This window comes from Wasmannia auropunctata, unplaced genomic scaffold (assembly GCF_000956235.1).
Source record: "Wasmannia auropunctata unplaced genomic scaffold, wasmannia.A_1.0 LD336039.1, whole genome shotgun sequence".
Classification (NCBI taxonomy): domain Eukaryota; kingdom Metazoa; phylum Arthropoda; class Insecta; order Hymenoptera; family Formicidae; genus Wasmannia; species Wasmannia auropunctata.
The window spans coordinates 841,012-863,622 of NW_012026851.1; the positions used below are offsets into that span (position 1 = coordinate 841,012).

General features: G+C 33.6%; 1 protein-coding gene and 1 long non-coding RNA gene across 3 annotated transcripts in view; one reads left to right on the forward strand and one right to left on the reverse strand.

The window, feature by feature from the left end:
- Window positions 1–22,611, forward strand: part of LOC105451989 — a 282,408-nt gene that overhangs the window by 208,442 nt on the left and 51,355 nt on the right. The window lies entirely within an intron of this gene.
- LOC105451983 lies at window positions 13,425–14,488 on the reverse strand. Its single transcript, XR_974652.1, has 2 exons — window positions 14,072–14,488; window positions 13,425–13,893 (listed from the first exon to the last, which is right to left on the reverse strand). It is a non-coding gene; the product is annotated as an uncharacterized LOC105451983 (long non-coding RNA).

Below are 22,611 nucleotides of genomic sequence, written 5' to 3' on the forward strand. Positions count from 1 at the left end.
ACCGCGGTTATTCTCGGTACAATTTTCTTTTTATATTGATGTAAAACAGAAGAACAATATTTCTCATTAAAAATAAATTTTAAATGGAAAATATTTAGTGCAATAATGTGATTCTTTGTGTATTAAAATATTGAATACTGATTAAAGCTTTAAAGTGTGTTAAAGAAAGCTAATTTATTCCACATAATTTAGTAAAAACATTTGAAATAATAGAAAATGAATGTTTCAATTATTATATATCCATTACTTACTTTATTGCTATAGATTCTGCAATAGATTCTGTTATCTTGATGCACGGATCACGGGACCGCATGTGTGCAACGTGCGAGTGATCGCGATAATTGCGTAGGGATATGAACGAGGTTGATGGCGACCGTGGTAGAGGTGAGAGTAGAGGAGAGTTCCTTTGAGAGCGTATCGCGCCCGTTCGCAGATACGACGGCCCTCGAGTAGTCCGCTTTGAAGACAAGTCATTATAATCAAGTCGAGTGCAACTTAGTTAACGGTATCAAACCCTAGTCTCGATGGCGCCTCATATATTGGCGCGAGAATGCGATGAACGAGACAACCGACGCGACGTACGTTACGATGGCGTCTGGCGATGCAACGAGCAGCTTCGCCTTACGGCATCGGTCGCGTGCAAAGTTTCGCCATTATCCCGAAGCATCCCTACTAGCGAAGTGTCTGTACAAAGCTCGATCCCGTTATACGTCGATTCTGACGTCGCGCGCCGCGCCGATAGCATCAGATTGCCTCGTCCGCGAACGTATGACAACGAACCTTATTCGAGCAAATTCTAATTTCAAGGCCATCTTAAGCAATAACTTAAAATGATAAGTAATACGGTTTTATCATTGGCTCATCGCACTTTAAGATACAGTATTTAAGAGGATCTTAAATATAAGAACCGACTTTGAATACCGGCCTAAATAATTGTCGCAATTTCTCTTTATAATATGTTACTAACTTATGTCTATTTACTTCAATTTATCAATGAAAATTCTTCTATACAAGTTCCTTTGGTTCGAGTTTTATTTCGCTATTAAGTATTATACGCGTATACTGTTCGTAAAGATAAAATGATTGAAACGTTATTTATACTTATTACAAAAATCTTGATATCTATATCAATACATGTGTATAATGAGTCTTGAATGTTTTATATACTAATTTTAGTAATTATAATTTTCACCAAGACGAGTATAAACTGATTTCAATTCTTTCACAATCATTACTTCGATCTTTGTATTTCTCTTCGTTGTTGATAAAATATCGGTGGAGAAAAATCTGTTTCATCCTGCCAAGAGGCTAACTTCTTCCCCACTTCGTTCTATCGATGTCGTATTACTGTGAAAAACGACGCTGCGACGTCAACAAGATTTTTAATCTACCGCTGGCGTTCAATTTCAAACATTGATGTCGTAAGTGCAAACCAAAAAGGAATGCTTTTATCACCGATATTATCGCTTTTATTATTACGTCAAGTAGATGCATTAGGTTCTTAAGATTGTTTTGCAACTTTATGAGTTTTATTTATATCGCCACTAAAAATAAAAATTAAGGAAATTAGTCAAAATTAGTTAAATAGCTGTTTTGATAATTTTGTAAACTAGAATATTCACTGAATAAATTCTATAATCACAATAATTTTTCTTTATATTCCGTTTTAGTGTAACGACTTGTTTAAAATCCTACTATTTTATATCTTGTTAACATTGCTTTGCTTTGTAATATTGTAGCTTAGGAATTATTCAATTAAACAATTCGTCTCTATTAATGTATTATTTCCTATTAAAAAAAAGCTATAAAAGATAAAACAATGTATTAGAATTATATGACATTCTATTGGTCCATACAACTGTTCGTATGCACAATTTTTTCTACGTAAAATCGAGACCACGCTGTTCATGTTTTATTAATTTATATTGTACTGAACTGTCGACGATATTTCGACATATAAATTATTGGATTTACTTCGTTTTACTTGAAATACGAATCGATGAACATTGTAAATCAATGTGCATGATCGATTGCGCGATCTTTCATCGTATGGCGCTGAATTTTGCAATTCATATTTTAACCACCTGTATTTTTTTACAACAAAGGGAGCAGGGGAGAGAAAGAGAGAAAGGGAGAGGGGGGAGAGAGAGAGAGAGAGAGAGAGAGAGAGAGAGAGAGAGAGAAGTTGGTTTATCATTGGGCACAAACACAAAAATCATAGGAAAAAAAATCTGTTACAAATAACCACGCAGCAGCTAAAATCGGGGACGATCGATCCTGTCACTGACTACCGGTCGATTTTATGAATCGCGTCGTAAATATTTGTTGTTACTCGAAAGCATCGTCGTACGATAAAAATGTGCAGGTGTACGATTGTCCAGGACAAAAACCTCGTCGTTGTGCGGAATCGCATATACATATAACTTTCAAAATCTGATGAATATTATTTCATTTGTGATAGGAACGGTGGCCATTGAAAGGGCGACTGGAATAATTAAATGCAAATCATAAATGAAAACTGTCCCGTGCATCCTGAAGTTTATACTCAATCCCATTAATTTGCCGCAATTACTTGCCGAGCTTTTGTTTCGTAGTACAAGAACAACCTGCCGTTCAAACAATAACGATGCTTATTGTTATTATTATTTCTGATGCATTGAGAAATATACAATGAACGTTTATGTTAATTAAATACTACGAGTCATTTATATTTATTACTGTAATCAATGTAGCAATGGCAATACATCATAGTGTCATAGTAACACGAAATCGTGTCTTCCCTTTGGGATGTGTAAACCATCAATCGCATTTTTATATGAGGTTTTTTAATAATAAATATTGACATTATACCCGTGTCAAAATATCGATATAAAGCTATTTTGGATTAACATGGCTTGATGCCACGACGACCGATCAATCTTCTGGCTAGACGACAAATGGATGTCTTTTCAATAAGATTAAAGGAAAAATGGAATGTTTGAATCTTTGAAGCGCATGATAAATAATTTAATCTATTTGATAATGAGAAATAGCGCGGTGATAAATATAATGTCAAGATAGAAAAAATTTTTTCATCAAATTTATCATTATTGTTATTATCTGAATTGACACAAGATAATATAGTTAATGCGGATAAAACACTTTTAAACCAACGTCTGTAACTATGAGTTTATTTTAGCTGCAAACGTACAGCAATGAATTCTTGAGGGGAGAGAAGGTCGATCGATAAACGCGGCAGATGAATGCTTTCTACGCGTAGGGCGGCGCCGACTCCTGAATCTCGATTCAATGTAGTATTCCGGCCGCGAATAAGAAACGGATGACGTGAGCAGGCGATCCATAATGTTATTTCGAGATTGGAAATGCGACATGAAAAAGAAGAAAGTGGCGAATGGTTTGAATACATTTACGCTTCAAACGCTGTTCAAACACGCTGTTGCATTCATAAAATCTACCATAAAGTTTTACAAGTTTTTAAGCTATACGGTTTTGCTGAAAATTTATTATGAAGGAGACGTCAGACGTCTGTCCTATTGTTTATCTAAATAAACCGACATTTTTGAATATTATTGACGAAATTAATAATACAATATGGGCAAAATAATGCTAACACACTGCACATTTAAAAACTAGTCTACCTTACTAAATTAATGCAGTTATTACTATATATTTATAAATATTTATATTGTTCGACAGTACGACAAAACATTCATTTTAATTACTTTATACCAATTAGTGATTAATGATTTAAAACAAATAGTTGCATGTTATATTATACATAACGCAATAATTTTTATATTTGCATTTAAATGACGAAAGAGTGGCAACAGAGCATCTCTACGCATGATCAGATCTTTTATTATTATCTAACTGTGTCTTTATTTTACAATATTGAATTTTATACAATCTATCAGTTTTTATATGGCTGAAAAATAAAGTTTGTACAATATTAAGTAAGAAAGTTGCAAATATTTAAAGGCAGTGATGAGTAGAAAGGGGCAATTCTCTATGAGTTGATCGTTGATCGATGTTTGTTCGCGCAACAGAATGATGAGAAAAATGGTTATTAAGAAGATTGGAGGATTTTTCGTGGCAGCGGAAGGGCTGCCGACGTTACTTACCTACCGAGGGTTGAAAAAGCGAAGAGAGGCTATCAGAACTGGGTGGATGTCAGAGAAAGGCCGTGTGCCGCTATCGGAAATTAGGGTCTACTGGGGAGGAGAGAGGTTAATAGACACGTCAAACTGCCTGATAAATTGCAGCAGCAAGGGACTTTGTGGCATTCGTATATTCGACCTTGTAACTCTGCACGGACATTATGCTTTACACAGATAACAAGCGCTCATTATTTTGATACTTTGAATATTTTTTTATCCAATATTACACCCAATTATTATTAATTATATAATTAATTGTATTTCCGATTTTTATTTCTATCAGTTTTTTATGTCCGATGCAAGACATTTGCTAATAAATTACAATTATAATTTGTAATTGCATTACAATCGATAAATATAATATAATTAAAATTTTACTTTAATTTTTCTTCTACAAAAATATGTCGATGTGAATTGGTTATAAATTCTTCTATAAAAATTTATATAAAAATAACAATTGTTATTGTCTATCTTTGTCTATCTTCTACTTAAATTTGATTTTACATTCTAATATCATTCATCGATTTTAGAATTATTTTGTGATCGAGATTGGAAGACAGACGACGGACTAGTCACTGCATGATAAATTACACCTCCCTAACCCGAACTGCGAATGGCTATTCCGCGTAAAATCGGGCACTTCCGAGATTCAACCTCGCTCGTGAAAGCTCTCGTGTTTGGGTGGTTCTAAGCGAAGTGGTTGGTCGTGTCACCGTGTTAACGATTAATAAGACGTTTCGCGAAGCGCAACTCTCAAATGTTACATTGAAGGCCGCATTCTATTTGTAATACATTCTACTAGGTCATTCAAGTACTTTCACACATTCTACATATACAGTTTTTTACAAGTTTCACAAATTACAAAACAAACCATTTATCATTTTCCGACACGAGATCATTTACGAGTAGAGAATATGCTCTTCAAATTAATTTTTAGATAATGATATCAAAGATATACGGAAAAATTTTGTATACAATATATCATATATTTAATATATATTAACATTGCAATATTATAAAATAACTTTCTTATTGCAATGAAAAAAATATATAAATTTTCATTGTTTAAAAAGAGAGATAAAATAATATAACTATACGAGAACAAATGTTTATAAATAATTTTTCGATAGAAATAGAAGAAAAATTGTATGTAAACGGAAAATAATAATTTCTTAGTTTGCCTATATTTTTTATACTATTTGCACGACTGTGAATTGCTAACGAGTACCATTTAGTCCAACGCTTACAATACAGTTTATTATATAAGTGTATTTATGTGCAGCTACATAATAAAGTAAAGGAGATCTCGGACAGAATTGCGAATCTTGTTATAAATATATATGTATACAACCTTCCATAAATGTCTTTCAACAATTGAAATTTTTTAGTTAAGATCTATCATCACAAATTAGGTATATATTATTTTAGCGCAAGATGTGAAAGAGTGTCCTAATACCTACCTGATACTTAAGATTAATATCAATGTGGCATACTCCGTCACATGTTTTTACGGGCGTTCTTTACAAAGATAACTTCACGATCACAAATGATTTCGACTCGTAGCACCCTTATCGCGCGCTCTGGGCATCCATTCCTAAGGGATTAATTCATCGAGTCTCTCAAGAGTGCGCCTGGCATGTAGCAGGCGGCAGCAGGCGCAATATACCATTATAGAAAAATATGCGGGTGAATTTGCATAGCGGATCTTTATTGCCCAGGGAACGCCAGGGCTTTATTATCGCTATAGGAGCTCGAGGTGCCGTAGCCGCGTCGTACTCTTCTGTCCATTACTCAGACTGTCATAACACAACCAGGGAACAAGTTGAAATATGCGGTCGGTCGCGCCTCGTCCACGTTTCTACGAGATACACGTGACGCCGCAAACGAGGAGATCACCCCTAACAGACCAATTTATTATCTATACTCTTAGGGATCTTCAACCGCTGCACCTTTTTCTACGCATACAGTGAACTTATCAAAGATTATTATTCTCATTATCTTGTCAAATATTTTTCATTTGTTTGCCGGCATATTTGTTCGCCTGTATGCTGCACGCAATATCATAAATTTTTGCGAGTTTTATTTTTTGTAAATAGTGTTTTTTAATTCTCGAGATAATTAGTTCCCTCATTGTGTTTCCATGCATTTGGTTTCGTCACCACGCGTGTACACGTAATTTTTGCGTACCATTATTTCTTTATAATTTTTTTTCATGAATAACATTTTGCTAATTATCACATTTCCATTATATTTTTTATTATAGTTTCAGTTTTTATTTTTGTATTGTTTGTTCGAAATTCAGAGAGGAGAAATGGAAGCGTACATTAATGAAACAAAATTGTTAATGCATTTTTTATTTAAACTAGCACTACAGACGCGCGCTTTGCGCACGCTATTTAGCTGCACTTTTTACTTTTTACTATAACTTACAATTACACATCACCTCAATGCACGCAACTGTCAAAATATGCAATGACAGCCGCTCACAAAGTAAGCACAGCGAGACAACCAATCAGCGTCGCGGAAAAGAGTCAACAATAAATTTCGAGATTTTCGAGATTTCGATAGATTCGACTATCGATCTAACATGCCTTTTTCTAACACACATGCCAAAAAAAAATGGATATAAACAAAATTTCCTTAAACATTAATGGTATTTTTTAGCAGCTGCTAAATAAACTTTTACTTGCAATAAAAACGTTTTAATTTTCCTTGTCATTCAAAAATGTTTTTTTTACTCCTCAATTAAATACGCTCTTTTGATATTACATAATACAAACTCGCCTTATTAAACATACTTGATTATATTTTATTATGCTTCTTAATTTAACGTACTCGATAAAGTTTTATTTTGCTTTGAAACTTTTCTGACCAACTAATGTTCACCGACCCTTGAAAGCTTGCGTAAAAAACAATCTCAAACATGATAAAACAAAATAATTTTGTTGTACGTACATTATTTTGTCGCATTAATACGCTTCATGGATTTAATTAATATCTTTTTGTCGACAATGCTTATATAATTATTATCTAATAAAACTAGGCAGATAATATAAATGATAAATAAATGCCCGGATTTATTTATTATATTTTTCGAACGTTTAAAAACAAATAGTGTTAAACTATTAGATTGTAACATTTGCGAATTACGCTTCGCGAAATAATCCATGTGCAGATTTGATATATCCGACTAATGTACTTGGCTCGAATCATATGTGCGATACTCCACGCGGATGCACGCGTAATACCCACTTTAACGTAGACGCATCGTCGAACGACGAGGACCAGTGGGAATCATCTCCAATGGGGATGCTTTCAACCCGATTGGCTCGGCATTTCTCGACGCGGGCATTTCAGACGTTCGAGCTACTGAACCGTGATTAATATCATGTTCCCTCCACCTCGTTTCACGAAGATATCGCGAAGGAAAAACTGCTGTCCAGGGAAAACTGGCCCTTAGTGATGCAGTCAATTTCAAAGAAAATATTATTTTACTCTGTCCGAGAATTTGTTGCGTCCCTCTCCGCTTCACGCTCGGTTGTTTCTCTTTTACCACTTTCTCTCTTTCTTGGATTGAATCTTCTCGATACAGGCCAATGCTGTTGCATCGTCAACATAACGAGCTAGAAGGAATCTTCGGTATACGATCATGAAGTAACGGAAATTAATTACGATCGTTTGCTCGAATATGGTAATTTGAATATTTATTCGTGCGATAATATTTAACTAGTAATGTTTACAGCACCAGTTGAAAAAAATAAGAGTTAATTTATTAAAATTACTTTTAATGCGGATTTTATTTAATTTGTTTATTTCTATGATTCCACTTTATGCATACGCGTTTGTATAAAGATTTAATTTAGAAGAGATTTAATTTATATCAAGTTTCAAGTATATATCTTAACGTGTATACATGTGTGTGTGTGTAATAAGACGTATAAAGAATAAGGATAATTTTAATTTGAGAAACATTGTATATCTTTAAATGATTTTTATTATTACTTTTTCTAATAGGAAAACTTAGTTTTCGTAAAACTATTTTATTTGTTTTATAAGTTTTTTGAAAGTATTTAATTTTGAATCTTACAATTAGAGATTACTTTACATAACATCTTTTGTAAATATAATTAAAATTTTATCATTAATTGAAAGAAAAGATAAAAAATTAAAAACACATGTAATTTTCCCATTTATTATAGGAATTATATTTAAGTTGACCGTATTGAGTGCGACGACATGAATAAAAAATGAAATCGGCTTACTCTTAATAAAGAGAAGAGAAAGAACTTAATCTCTCATCGTAAAATAATTTACGCGTTCTTCTTTGGCTCTACTTTTCATTACTATTGCATGACGTTATTAGCGTTATGTTTGAAAAATAAATTGCGCAAAGAATCTCCACTTTGAAAATACATTTTATGTCCTTGCAGCTCTCTTTACTTTATAAAGAAAGAAGCAAATGGCCGCGAAAGGAATAGGAAAGGGTAATATGCGAACGAGAAAGTTTTTTCACGATGGTTTCATGTAAAGATTAATTTATTTTCTAAATTAATCCGTATGTCTTGTATACGTGATTTCGTTTATTATACCGTCGCTTTATTGCTGCTTCTTTCCATTCTGTTCCGTTTTGTTTGTAGTCGCTGACTTCCTTGAATATATCCTTAATTTTGATTAGCCAGAACCATCCATTTATGTAGATTTGGCAATCACCCTGTACCCTTGAACTCACTCCGTGATGATTGAGAATTCAAAGTTAGTGTCATTTTGTGTTAACTGTTCCATTCGGCTTAATTACTTAAGAGTAATTGTAAATAAATATTCCTTAGAACTTTCTAATCTGTCCAAAGTTTATACGAAGTCTGTCTAATTGTGAGTTACATTTGAATTTGACAATTAATATCCGTAAGAATAGAAAACACATTGATTAATTTTATAAAGATTATGCTTTCGCCATATTTAGTTTCATTTACATATTCGTATATCGTAATATTCTCAGTAATAAAATCTTTCGATCTTTCGAATATACAATATAATTCCAATAAACAACAGTTGTTAATATGATAAAATACATTTTTTGTTATTTATAACAAAGAAAAAAAAAGTGCTAGTATATGCTTTGAAACGAAAGTATCAGCATAGATTTAATGGATATGCACAATTTCTCATGTGTGCGCTCGCACGTGGAAATCCTCTCGGCGAAAAAAAAAACCCAGCGGTAAAATGCGCAAAGTCGACCGACGAGGCTTTACGATTCGCGATCATTTAACGTCCTCGTTTAGTTGAGGCCATAGTAGTGCAGTGCAACGAAGAAACGAGTAAATGGCTTGTTTATGTGCTAGAATGAAGGAAATAGGAAAGACGGGGGAGAGTAGATTTATTGCGGCTGAGAAAACTCTAGATATTAGACAAGTTCCGATATTGTTTTGTTCTCTCTTGTGAAGCTGATCCGCGCGATCGAAGTGCGGTCTTTTGCGAGTTTTCTTTTTATGCGAGAAAGGTAAATGATAAACATGGACTGACTAGGATATATATTTTTAAATTGTATTAAATAAAATTTTAAAGATTTTAAACATATTTATTATTTGGCCATAGCTATAAGATTGGAAAATCAAGAAACAAATTTTTCAAATGATGATTATATGTATATAACACATATCTAATAAAAAATAATAATTTATTTATATGTACATATATATCCTTCAGTTACGCAATTTTTTAACGCGTTTTTTTTTCTTTTGATTAAAAACTTGTTAATTTTCAAAAGAAAGAGATATTTGCAATTATTTATTTAATATTTATTTATTTCATTATTAAAATATTTGCAATTAAATATCTAGAAACATGTATTTAAATCTGTTAAAAAAAAACGTAAATGGAAGAAAACGTTATATGTGATGTGTGAACTATTATTTCTGCCGAAATTATTTTTTCGTTTCATCATAGAAGAAGATTGTCGATATTAAAGTGTTTTAAAACCTTCTTTTTCTATGCTCATAAATATACTACTAATCAATTTATTAATGTGAATTTCATTATTAGGATATTTTATTATTAGAATGAAGAAAATTAAGGAAATTATTTATTCAGACATTGGGGGAGGGGTATTTACAAGGTATAAAAATTTGTCCTACAGTTTGGTGATGTTATACAATCATCTTGTCGATGTAATACACCTCATTTTATTTATTACTCCAACTGTATTATCTCATCGCAAACGAAGCATTTACGAAAAAAATATGCTGTGCAAACTTCGACGGTAGTATTTTAGGTGCGTGATGGTGTAGCTGCAAGTTTTTCGCGTAATGTCGTCGTGAGATTTTTATGACCCGCGATCGCGCTTAACGTCCCGATCCAGGCGCGCTACGAGGAAACGAAAAATACACGAACAAATGGCACGGCTTTCGTGTACTACAATGCGCTGCGCGTCGGAGGACCGGAGGTTAGTCGAAGAGGTGACGGAGGAAATATATAACACGGATAATATACGAGCCTGATGTTACCGTGTTTACGAGCGTAGGTGACGCAATCCTACCGAGGAAAGAGAAACGGAGTAATGCCGTTAAATGAATTTGTAATTCATAAGACTTCCCGAGAGGCGAACCAATGCATCCCTTCATATTTGCGCGATGGTAAATTGCGCAGGCTGTTCGCGAGAAGGCGAGGAGGATAACATCTCATCTCGTTTCACAGCGCACATACACGCATGCGAAGATGTAGCTTTGTTACGAAAAATTACATTATGATAATGTCACGAAAATCTTTCCCTCGCTGCTGAGCGAAAATCGTGCGATTTGCATAGCGCGACCGCTATGTTTCAGCCCAGACACGTCGTAAGAGGTAATGTGCCACCATTTTGCATTATCACAAGCAAGGATCGCAGATTGCGTACAATGTATTCGATATAATGCAATGTCATTCTCTTTTTCGTTCTTGTTTTGCAGCGTGGAAATTATGCAGGCACCGTAATTACATCGAATATGTTGGTATGCACAGCAGTTTTCTTGCACCATTCCGTCGTTCGCAGTCACGTTCTCACGTCACGTGACGAAAAATCCGACATTGAATCGTATCTTTATGTTGATATGACGTGCAAACTTCTCTCTCGGTGCTCAAATTTGATATTTTTCGCGATACGTTCTCTAACATTAGTAAAAACCTCGCGCAGCCGATTAGTAGTCTTCTTCTAATTGCCGAGTAACGCATCAAACGGAATCTTTAGATTTGTTTCGACGTTTTATAAAACAGTAAATGTGATGGAATCCGTAAAGAAGGGGCAGGTCAAGCTTTTGTTTCGCTCACAAGACTCGCCATCGAACGAAATAATAAAAGCAACGATGGGTACTTACTCATTACAAACCTTTCCCGATGAACGAACGATCGTGCGTATAGTAGCGTTCGCGCGTTCGGTGGAACTTTAATTAACAATACGTCACAAAGAGTTCCGCAGTTGCCGAACGCGAGCGACTCCAATTTTATTACGTTTCTGACGAAAACTTGAATTACTTATAACGACTTTAATGCACCGTCTATGCGTTAGATGGACAATGAAAAGATTCGATAAGGATGCTGCTCCTTTAAGCCCGACAAAGTGCATTAAAGAACCGATCCGGACATCACGACGCGTCGACTTTCTACGGTGATGAATACACATGGAATGGAACTTCGAAGCGTTAAAGAGCTTTAAAGCTCGTAGCTGGATCGAACTTCATTCGAAGAGAATGAGCGCTAAATTATTTAAACCGACTTTAGACGAAAGCTCGTGGCAGTACGTTTAACGAGAAAGCGAAGAGGATTTGCAGTTTCTGCAGAAATCTTTGATCGCCGCAAAACCTTAAGTAGATTGATGGATAACGGAATTCTCGATTTTAGATATCTCGATTTTAAATGCAATTTTGTAATCGATTAAATCATTCAAATGATAATTCTATTTAGTTAGTTGTTTGTAATATTTTTCCGATGTATTTATATACATACATACTCATGGAATTGCATTTCTAATGAAATACTTTTCTTTTTCCTTTTTTACAAATAAAAATGATCTGAAGATACCTTACAGTTACATTACATCTTCCTTAATTAAAATAACAGTATACAAATTAAAAAGAGAAAACAATGTTATTTTTTAAAGCTATTTTAACATTCTGAAAATATCAGTTTATTAAGATTTGTGAAGACATTATGATTCTTTGGATTTTCCACTATTTTTTCACTATGTAATGTCACATCAAATTTTTGTAAAATAATTGATTATTAAAATTTGCAAAATTTAAATATCTATTTAGTTATCTTTTTTCATTAAATACATAGCTGAAGCGCCTCTCCCTCTTGTATGGCGAGCGCGTAGGAACGAGACGCGTTTATAGTGTTTGTCCTCCCACTGTGATCATGGAGGTGGTGGAAAAGCTTGATCTCAATGAAATGGTACGAAAGTGTAAGACGTGGGAGAAAAATAGAAAGATACGAAGAGAGAAACCTTATTCGAGTAACGTCTGAGTGTCTGAAAATGCTGACGACACTGGCTCTCTTATCCTTTCGAGAGGTGCCTTTTGCACGTAACGAGTAAGAGCATTCTCGAAAAGGGATCGGAACGAAGGAATTCCGGAACACGAAAGACATTCTTTTCGTCGAAACTCTTCATGATTTTTGTTCATTCTTTGTATAATTGCACTGTCGCTAGTGCACTTATACAACAAATGATCTATTAAGCGACTTATTAAGCAGGATATCGATAACGATAAATTTGTATATTTCTAATAAGAAATATAAATAATGTATTGTCATTGACTAAAAGGTTGCAGCACTTTTTATTTTGATGGATTTTGGAATGCAGTTTTGCTCATGGAGCGGTTGAACATTAATTGGTTAGATCCATTGATAGGAACCAATCGCTCGGTGAACAGATTGTGTTCAAAAAATAATAAAAAATAGTGTTGCAATCTTTTAGTTGATGACTATACATAAACAACGGAACTTCAAAATATTAAGCGAAACGATCTAATTAGTACGCGATTAGTACTTACAACACTTGATCGCCGCAACCTATAATTAAAGAAATATCAAGAATTATAAAAAGTAACAGAAAACCAGAATTAAAGTTTACAAAAGTTTATTGGCGAACAAAGTGTTCAATCTTTTTCGGGGTCCCCACGAATCTCAAATCCTTGGATCACAGCCAATATATAATAATATATATATTAATTTTTTTATTGGAATCTTAAATGATTATACATATATATGGGGAAAGAAAAGAAACTTGTAAGACAATAAATTAATAATCAGATGTATTATTAAGATACGTAGAAATATGTAAATATCTTAAAAAGTAGAAATAGAGATCTAGTTAAGATACTAGTTAAGATTTAAAGTGAAAACGCAGAACGTATTTCTCTTTTTTTTTCCTCTAGCGATTGGTCGCGTCATTGTTGCTTCGCGATAACAGTATCTCTAATGCAAATCTTTTCGCCTCGACACTCACGACAACATTACGCGGTATAGTCTTATCATTTTCCCAACGATGTTTTTCCAAGCGCGAGTTTTCGTTCGAGTAGCCAATCAACCGTCCCATTGTGCGCTTTATGACGCTTGCCGATCGAAGTGTACGTATTGTTATGGCTACGATGCGGTCTCGTTTCATCCCATCGTTCTCCGACGAAGTTCCGTTCTCCGCTTGTGAGCTGCGGCGAAGAAAGAAATCCTGCTACTTGTTGAGATCGGTACATGTGCACGATGTAAGGCACTTGGAAAAAGGAAACATATTGGAGGGTTACATTCGCGCCACCCAGCGATTGAACGCAACTAATGCGATTGCGTCGCAGGTCGCAGGTGCATTCCTTGCTAGGTACGCATGGCGACAATGCGAGAGAAGATGGAGAAAATCCTGCCCGCGATCTAACCTACGACCTATGATCTCTAACCTCAGCAAAATAATTCACGTCTCTCGCTATGCCATCCTGGGAACAAATACGCGCCATCGTTTTTCGCCGTGCTACGTTCTTCTCGCCCAATGGCGCATGAAACTTTTACGGATCGTAGTATATCAAGGCCAGATGAGTCCTGGTGTTTGGAATGATCGTCGAAAATCGCGATGCTTGAGAGAACACATGACAGGACATCAGTCCTCTGAAGGATTGTACTGTTGTTTCATTTTGCATGTAGATTGTTCAATGTTATAGGAGGAATTTTGTGGTAAAAATTTTGTTTAAAATTTATTTGTAATGTTTATATTTTTTGTTCTATCCTATAAAATATCATGCTTTATACGGGACATGTCATGGACATATCTAGGAAAATGCACGGATGCATTTGTATACGCCAAATGTCTGCAACTTTAACACTCTATCCTTGACATAATACAAGAGATAAATGAGAAATGAAACAGACGTGAGATATCATTGATGCAATATGCAATAACGATAGTAAAAACACAACGTATACATTTGTTTATTGTAAAAAGTAATAAATTAAATTATAATGCTATTTTGTGTTTTACTTTTATTATTATTTCATCTTGGTTTTTAATCAAGTCGTCTCACTCTGAACTTTAAACGCTTGTAACTTAAAAAAAAATGGTTTTAAGAAAAAAATGTTTTAGATAAAAATTACTTGTTTTTTAATAAACTTTTTAGTAAACTACGGAAATGATTGGTTTTATGTAAGTGCCCATTAAAAATTTCAAAGTTACCCTTATTTTATTCCGCTAGAAAAGACGAAGAGCGGAAGAGTCTTGACATAGATTTAAAGATTTTGCAAGCCTAAAAAGATTTCAGAGCAGAACAATTCAATTTGATCGTGTAATTCTCGAGATATCAAACTATTACAGATGGGCCACCTTGTATGTATATGTAAAAGTTAACAGTACGTTTTCCCTATTCCTTTTGTAAAGAAATTCGTTTCTCTTGATCAATACGCTTTCTATTTTTCATCGAGCACTCCAATTTCGTTTCTTAGTCGGTTCACGACATCGAGAAACAAATCGTTCGTGTTATTGAACAAATTCGTAAGCGCGATACGCTCTGCTTACAGATGCGGTAATAAAATTTGTCTTCCCTCGCTATTGTCTCTTTTTCAATCTTCACTTTACCTTTCCGCTGCACCTTCTTTTTTCTGACTCGTTAGCACTTTCTCTTCTTTCTCGTTACTTTACTTGGATTTATCCACGAGTTTTGTCTCGAAAGTTTATCAATACGAAGTAAAATTAATTGTTTTTCTTCGTGGCAGCCACGCGATTCTCGGATTCCGTCTGCTGCATGTTTTGTCTCGCTTCGTTCCCATTCTCCGACCAATGTTTCCTTCCGTTTAATCAGAATTAATCGTAACCGATCGCAAAAGCAATTTGCGACCGTAGACCAGACGGCCGATTAACTCTGACAAAGACCACGCAAAAAAGCAAGCCGATTGTCGCCAATTGCTAAAAGGTATATAGCAAGCTACAGATGATATTTAAATGACTTTTGCCGAGGAAACTAAGTATTTGTCAGAATGTGAGAGATACTTGAGAAATTTCTAATTTTCAATGTTACATTAAAGGGCCAGGACATATTTGCTAATGTTGATAATATATTTATCTCATAATTGTATTGTCTGCTTAAAAAGCTGATTGTTTAGTATAAAACCAAATTCTGTGAATTTTAATTCTGTATTAAAAATAATAAAAATTTGGCTTGCATAAATATTGATTTGTTTTGTGAATTTATTGTTAGCATTAATTTGTTATAATACGTTACGAAGAAACCTTTTTCGAAAGATAGCAACTGATCGGAAAGACACATATAGATGGTATACTTTAATCTAATAAATACACAAAAAGTCATCTCGATATACGCTATTGTTCATTAGTAATTCTTGTCATGAACTGGAATTCTGCTCCTTCCCATACACTGTTTCGATCTCTATGAACTAGGAAAATACCAGCTCTTTTATCCTGTTTTATTTTAACCCATACCGACCGCGATAGAACTGAATTCATCGCGCGCTCAGCGATTTGCGGAATTGCTCAAGCAGGCTTTCTCTACCGCCACGGTCTTAAGAATGATCCCATTATCTTAAAAGTATAACTTTATCGTCCACGAAGCCTATATCGTCATCGACTAAATCCTGTAGTTTCCTTACGTGACCAGCATCGGTCATTGATTCCTCGTGCGAATCTGATTTGATCTTTCTTTTACTATTTCCCCCTTTTTTTCGCAATCCTCTCCCGCTCAAAAAATTTTATTCTTCTTCCTCTAGTATCAAGATAAACTTATATTTATGTATTTACAAACAAAAAATCTCAGTCTTCGTTACAGCTTATTGTTAGGTAAAACCTCATCTCGATTTGCTAAAAACCGATACATTTTTTAGATAAAGTCTTGGTTACATAACGTTATTGTTATTTATAAGAAATTTTAATGTATCTTATGATATCCCGATAATAAGAACGATGCCAATAAATAATAATGACGTGAATTTTTCAATATAATTTACGTTTCTTGTATAATTCTTTCTCATCAAAATTGATATGTCACACTTTTTATAATTTTGAAAAACAAAACGAATTTGTGAACGTCATAAGTTGTGGCTGTCACGGTCAAAAGATGTCCAACAGCAGATGGCGAATGTCGGCACGCCATGTTCGAGCAATAAACTCCATTGCGGCGCTATAACCGCGTCGGACTTCTGTGGAAATTTTAATTCAATTAGGAACATTGTGGTCGAGGGTTAAGGCGAAAGGTCGGTATTTAACATGGAATTTAGTTAAGGAGTTTCCTTTAACTCGGTTATAGTTTTCAAGCAGACGCTCGGCGTACTTACTGTTCGCGACAACTCGCACAAAGACGCCCGAAAGTGCGCACATGCAAGAACCCTGACAAACCATATTAATCGCATGACATAGATTATCGCAATTCCCGAAACTTTAATAAAATAAGTGAAAATTGCGCCTTTTAACAATTAACGATACTTAAAAATTTACAGCTGTTATTTTAATGAGATATTTTGAATAAAAATAATTGTGTTTTGCTACTTCATAATTTTCTAATTTTTTATTCATCGTTTCTATGACGTGTGCATACTATATTAATAAACTTAATTAATCAAAATAATTAAAAATATATTACAGAAACTTTTATAAATATAACATATAAAAATCGTACATCATGTTTATAAAAGATCTTAATTTTAATTTTAATTTTTAAATTTGTAATATTTAATGTCTTAAATTGTATTTTTTTACTTTAATTTTTATTTAATATTATAATATTTTAATAAAAACATTTGACTTTAGTCAAAAAATATCATTTTATAAAAATACCATCTTTATAAACGTCTGCAGAATTAATTTAATTTAGATCTTATAATCTGATTCTAATTTAATTTAATCTTGAAGTTTGTTCTGTGGAATAACAGCGAATTCGCAGGAATAACAACGTCTAATGACGTATTAATGTTGGATTGTTATGAGCGATTTAGTGCAAGTAATAATAAATGAGAGCATCAAAAGGATAAAGCAAGATAAACCTAAGGAAATCAAGGCTTTCATTCAGAATGAAGAACACGAAACGGTAGAAGATAGATCGATAGAGAGTAGGATGTGTGTATATATATATATATATATATATATATATATATATATATATATATACAATATATATTGTAACATCGTGAGATTCAAAAGTGATTAGTTCCGTTAGGCAGCGCGAATCCGATCTCAATGGTCTTGATCCTGCTCTTCTATCGTCGTAATTCAAACTTGCAGACTATCAGAAATGCATTGCATACGGAATCATACACGCAGTCGAGTCTGTCACAATAAAGGAAGGATTTACACAGTAACGCTTGCAGAGCGGAAATGGAAACGATTCGCGTCTTTGAATCCTGTATGGCGTTTGTGATAACGTAATATTCCGTTACGTCGAAACGTTTTGCAATCTTTGCCTGTGCATGTGCCACACAAATGTTTTTCATTAGAATAATTTACATAGCAACTGAATTAAGTGACTTGAAGCGGTTTTCTAATGAAATTTGTCGTTGTGCCTGAGAAATTATCGTTTCTGTTTAATTCTGAGCAGATTTAAATTTGTTAATCTCTACTGAATTTACGGTGCAAATTTATTCTGTTTAACTTTTCGATGCGTTGAATTTATTTCGTAAACTCAGAGAACTCTAAAAATTTTAACGAAGATGCAAAATCAGAGTAATTATTAAACCGATAAATTTATCACCATTTATCTAGATTTAGTATAAAAACGCGCAAGTTTTACGTAAAAACGTCTAGTAATTAACAATTTGACGCAATGAAAGTCTTTAAGTGCGAGAACGAATCGTTTATTTAATTTATGTATTGCTAGTGTGTGTATCACCAATCTTGAATTATCAATAAATAATTTATTGATATTAAATGCAACGGTAAGTTGTAGCTTTGTTTGAAAGAAATTTTTATAGGCTACTCAAAATTGTTGAAAACTTCTTGTATCGACATAAAAGGCTATTATTTAAAATCGATTTGAGATAGAACTAAAACTAATTGTTTGTACGCGCGTGTAATTTATTTAAAACAATATACTAAATAAGAATAAAAACATAAATATATAAAAACATAAAAAACATAAATAAAAGAATAACAGAATTTTTAAAATATTTAATTGATAATCTTTGAGATATATTTTAGTCAATCGAAAAACCGTTTACAGTGGTAAGATTAAAAACTATTATATTTATATTGATTATATTTATATTGCGAATATTCTATCGACCACTTGCATCAGAATAAATTTTAACAACACATTACTAACTTATTAATTTCTTTGCGATTAAGTGACCATTCGCTCATTCGTTGACATACCGAATATCTTGCATGAATCGCTAATGATAAAAAAATCCGCTTTTCTTTTATTACCATATATCGTGATGAGCACAGATAGATGATAAAGACGCAAAGCGAAAATTTTCTCACGCCGTGCTTTTCTGTCAATCACATTCACTTCAATGAATGAAACAAAATCTCTTTTTAAAAAGTCTCGCGTACCTACGGCTCGGTCGCTCGACGATTTCACTAACCGCGAAACGCGGCTTTGGTCGAGTAGTATTTCCAGCTTTTATCTTCTACAAAGGATGGAACACGATTGGGCGGTATTTCGCATATTAACTGGATCGCAAAACGCATTGCGGCATTTAATCCTTTAACAAAGTGTTTGTGCTCGATATAGTACCTATATATGGTTACGGTACATACCATATTTACTCTAACCAATACAACTAAATATAATACAACTAAAATATGCAATATGAAAAGCCGATTTTTTTCAATGTCCTGTCTCTTACATCAGCTTTTATTACAATATAATAAACATATTCGTAATGATTCAACTTTAATTAGTCGCCAAAATATCTGAATATGACTCAAAAAATTATTTAATTTTTATCCATACAAGATTTAACACTCTCAAAATATAATTAAATAAACTAAACTTTTTTGTTGTTACTTATATATATCTCATTATAAGTTAAAAAATAGACGGAAAAAATTTTAATTTCTACACTTAAATAGTAAAATCCAAACCTAGAGTTAATGCGCTATACACACACACACACACATACATATATATATATATATAAGCACAGTATAAAACGTTCTGGTACGGAAGCATAAATTCCTCGGAAAAACGTTTGTTTCACAAGGGATGTACAAATTTCTCTTGCCCACTGCAACGTTTGTCTTTCACGGAAACTGGAGTTACCATGTTGTCAGATGTGTGCTTGAAGATAAACTTTCTCAACGGCTTTATGAAAATTCCACTTCCAAATTCATATGTTCTGGAAAATATGTCACCAGTCTGAGGTCTTTAAAACAAATAATACGATTAACACGAGATAAAACAAATTATTTTTTTCTATTTTTTCATTATTGCTTATCGATTTCTAACTGACAATGAATCCTATTATTATAAGGTTGTTTTTTAAATCGAATCTCTCAAAATTCTTTAATCGATAAAATGTCCCAACATTCTTCTCCAAGCTTTATGTTCATAAAAAATTTTTTTAAATGTATTGATTTGAAATTGTTTGATGGAATATTTCCAACCTAGCAGTCTTGTTAACAAAATATGCTGCGTGTCAAGTAACAATTGCTTTGTGAAGAGAAACAAATTTCAGAAATTTAGATGGGTTACTTCGCCAGCTATCTTTTCGGCACCGATATATTTCATCGGGCATAAAGGCTGCTCCCGCGATACCGGGTGTCCAGAGGCAGACGATGTGTACGGCCCTGAACGGACAATGGCCTTAGAATCGCAGATTTATGGGGAAACTTTTCCTCTCCGACTGCGAGGGCCACCCCGTTTCCTTCGGTCGACGGAACTCGTCGCAAAGAAATATTATTATCGGCGCATTGCTTGCGAATATGCTGAAACGTGCTTTTACTTCCGATGCACGCATGTTATCACAACAATGCGTGCGTTATACCACGGACATTTATTATCGGCAAAGCAGCCCAAGAACGAAGAGATCCGCACTCTCTCGTGCGAGAAAGAGAGAGAAAGCGCAAGATCAAATTCAGCCATTTGTAATAAATAGTTTAGTTAAATACGCACATTGGAAAAATTATTAAACGCGACGCTTCCCCAGATTATTGCGGAATCCTCTTTGCGTTTATTTCATTTATCGAATAAAGGGAAATCGTGTATGAAATAATGGCTATTATTAATAAAACACGATACAAATAGTAGCGAGCATAAAAGCATTATTTAATATTATTTTTTGTTTCCATTCCAATCTTCTATTTTTTAGTCAATTATGCAAATGCTACGAGAAAAATTCAATATATCTTGATGTAATCGCAATGTATTTATTAATTGAAATTAGAAAAGTTTTGTTTTTTTATTACACGATTAAAATTATTGTAAAAGCGAAACTTTTATAACAACACCATTCCGTTTTGCTTGTTGCATTGCTTGTCATTTCATGCATTGTTAATTTCGTACGTCACAAAATGTAACGACGTGATTTTTAATGGAACCTTCGTCTTTGTATGACAAGCAATTTCTATCGTACAAAAAATATTTATCAAGAAATATTTTGCAGAATATGCGAAAAATTGTACCGAAGGCAGCGATATTGAATTGATTTAAACGTACCGAGATTGTAATGATACATTTTATTGTGATATATTTTCGGTTTAGTATTTCATTATCGCATCGTATAAAATTCTTCTTAAGTAAATATTAAAATAATTTATGTCAAAGACATAAATTAATTAATGTTAATAAAAGTTTTATTTGTTTTAAAATCTTGAAATATTCTTAAGTATACAAAAAAACAAAAAAATTTATTTACAGCTAATTATTTTAGAAGTTTGCGCAAAATATAAAATTTAAAATTTGACAATGTTCTATTGAAAGTTGAAAACTGGTTAACTTAAAACGTTACAAGATCTTTTATAAAATTCAATATATGTTCAATAAATGTTCGTTAGGAGTGAAAAAGGAAAATGTTTCCTAAATTTTAAATTGACTAAATAAGTTTACATTGCTGTTTGTATAAAGTATTTAACAAATAATATAATAATGTGATATTACGGATGTCATGCTATTTAACATACCAAAAAGTTAAAATGGTCTTACGATGTGAAATTGTGCATGTTTGCAGGAGAACTTGAAATTTGTACTTAAACTCAACGATTCCTCAAATCACGCCTTGTACAATCTAATATTTTTTCCTTCATATTGGCAACATTCTGATCTTTACGTCGCGCATCGGTGCGCCAAGTTGAATGCGAAGATTCACGCGTATGATACGCGACACGCTCAATAAATTTCAGTATTTGCCGAAAAGAGGACGATAATCGTCTCGTCTTTTAATAAGTAGTAAAGGGTTTTGTTACATTGCACGCACGAGCACGCCCGTCCACTTTACGACCGGAAGAGGAATAAGGATTAATGATGCCAGCGTGTAACAAGCGCGCGGGCATGAAGAAGAATGCATATCGTCGCTTCTAATTATATCTAGAGCACTCAATTCTCCGATGGGCATAATACGGAAATATGTATCGTTTCAATTGACGGCGTTTTTAATCTTGCTTATAACGGACGCACGAGAACTATTAATAACGCTCTTGACGTCTATTAACGATGACATTGTAGTGGCGGTGCGCAACGGTAACAACGGTCGATACTTTCTAACGAAAAGCAAATACTCGACTGAATAATAAGCGACTTTCGATAAACCCGATCGATGTTTTTTTATCCCTCACATATACATAGTGTAAATACACACGCGTGGTCCCAGATGCAATAAAAATTTATTATTGACCTTTTTACGGCGTAATAAACGAATCACAACGCGCTAATATCGTAATTCGCTTAATCCATAAATCGATGGCAATATTTTTACGGTCTTCGACCAATCAATGATTATTTTGCCGTAACGATGTATCGGAAATGCGCTATCAACGACGGATAAGGGCTCGTTCAGGAGAGGAGAA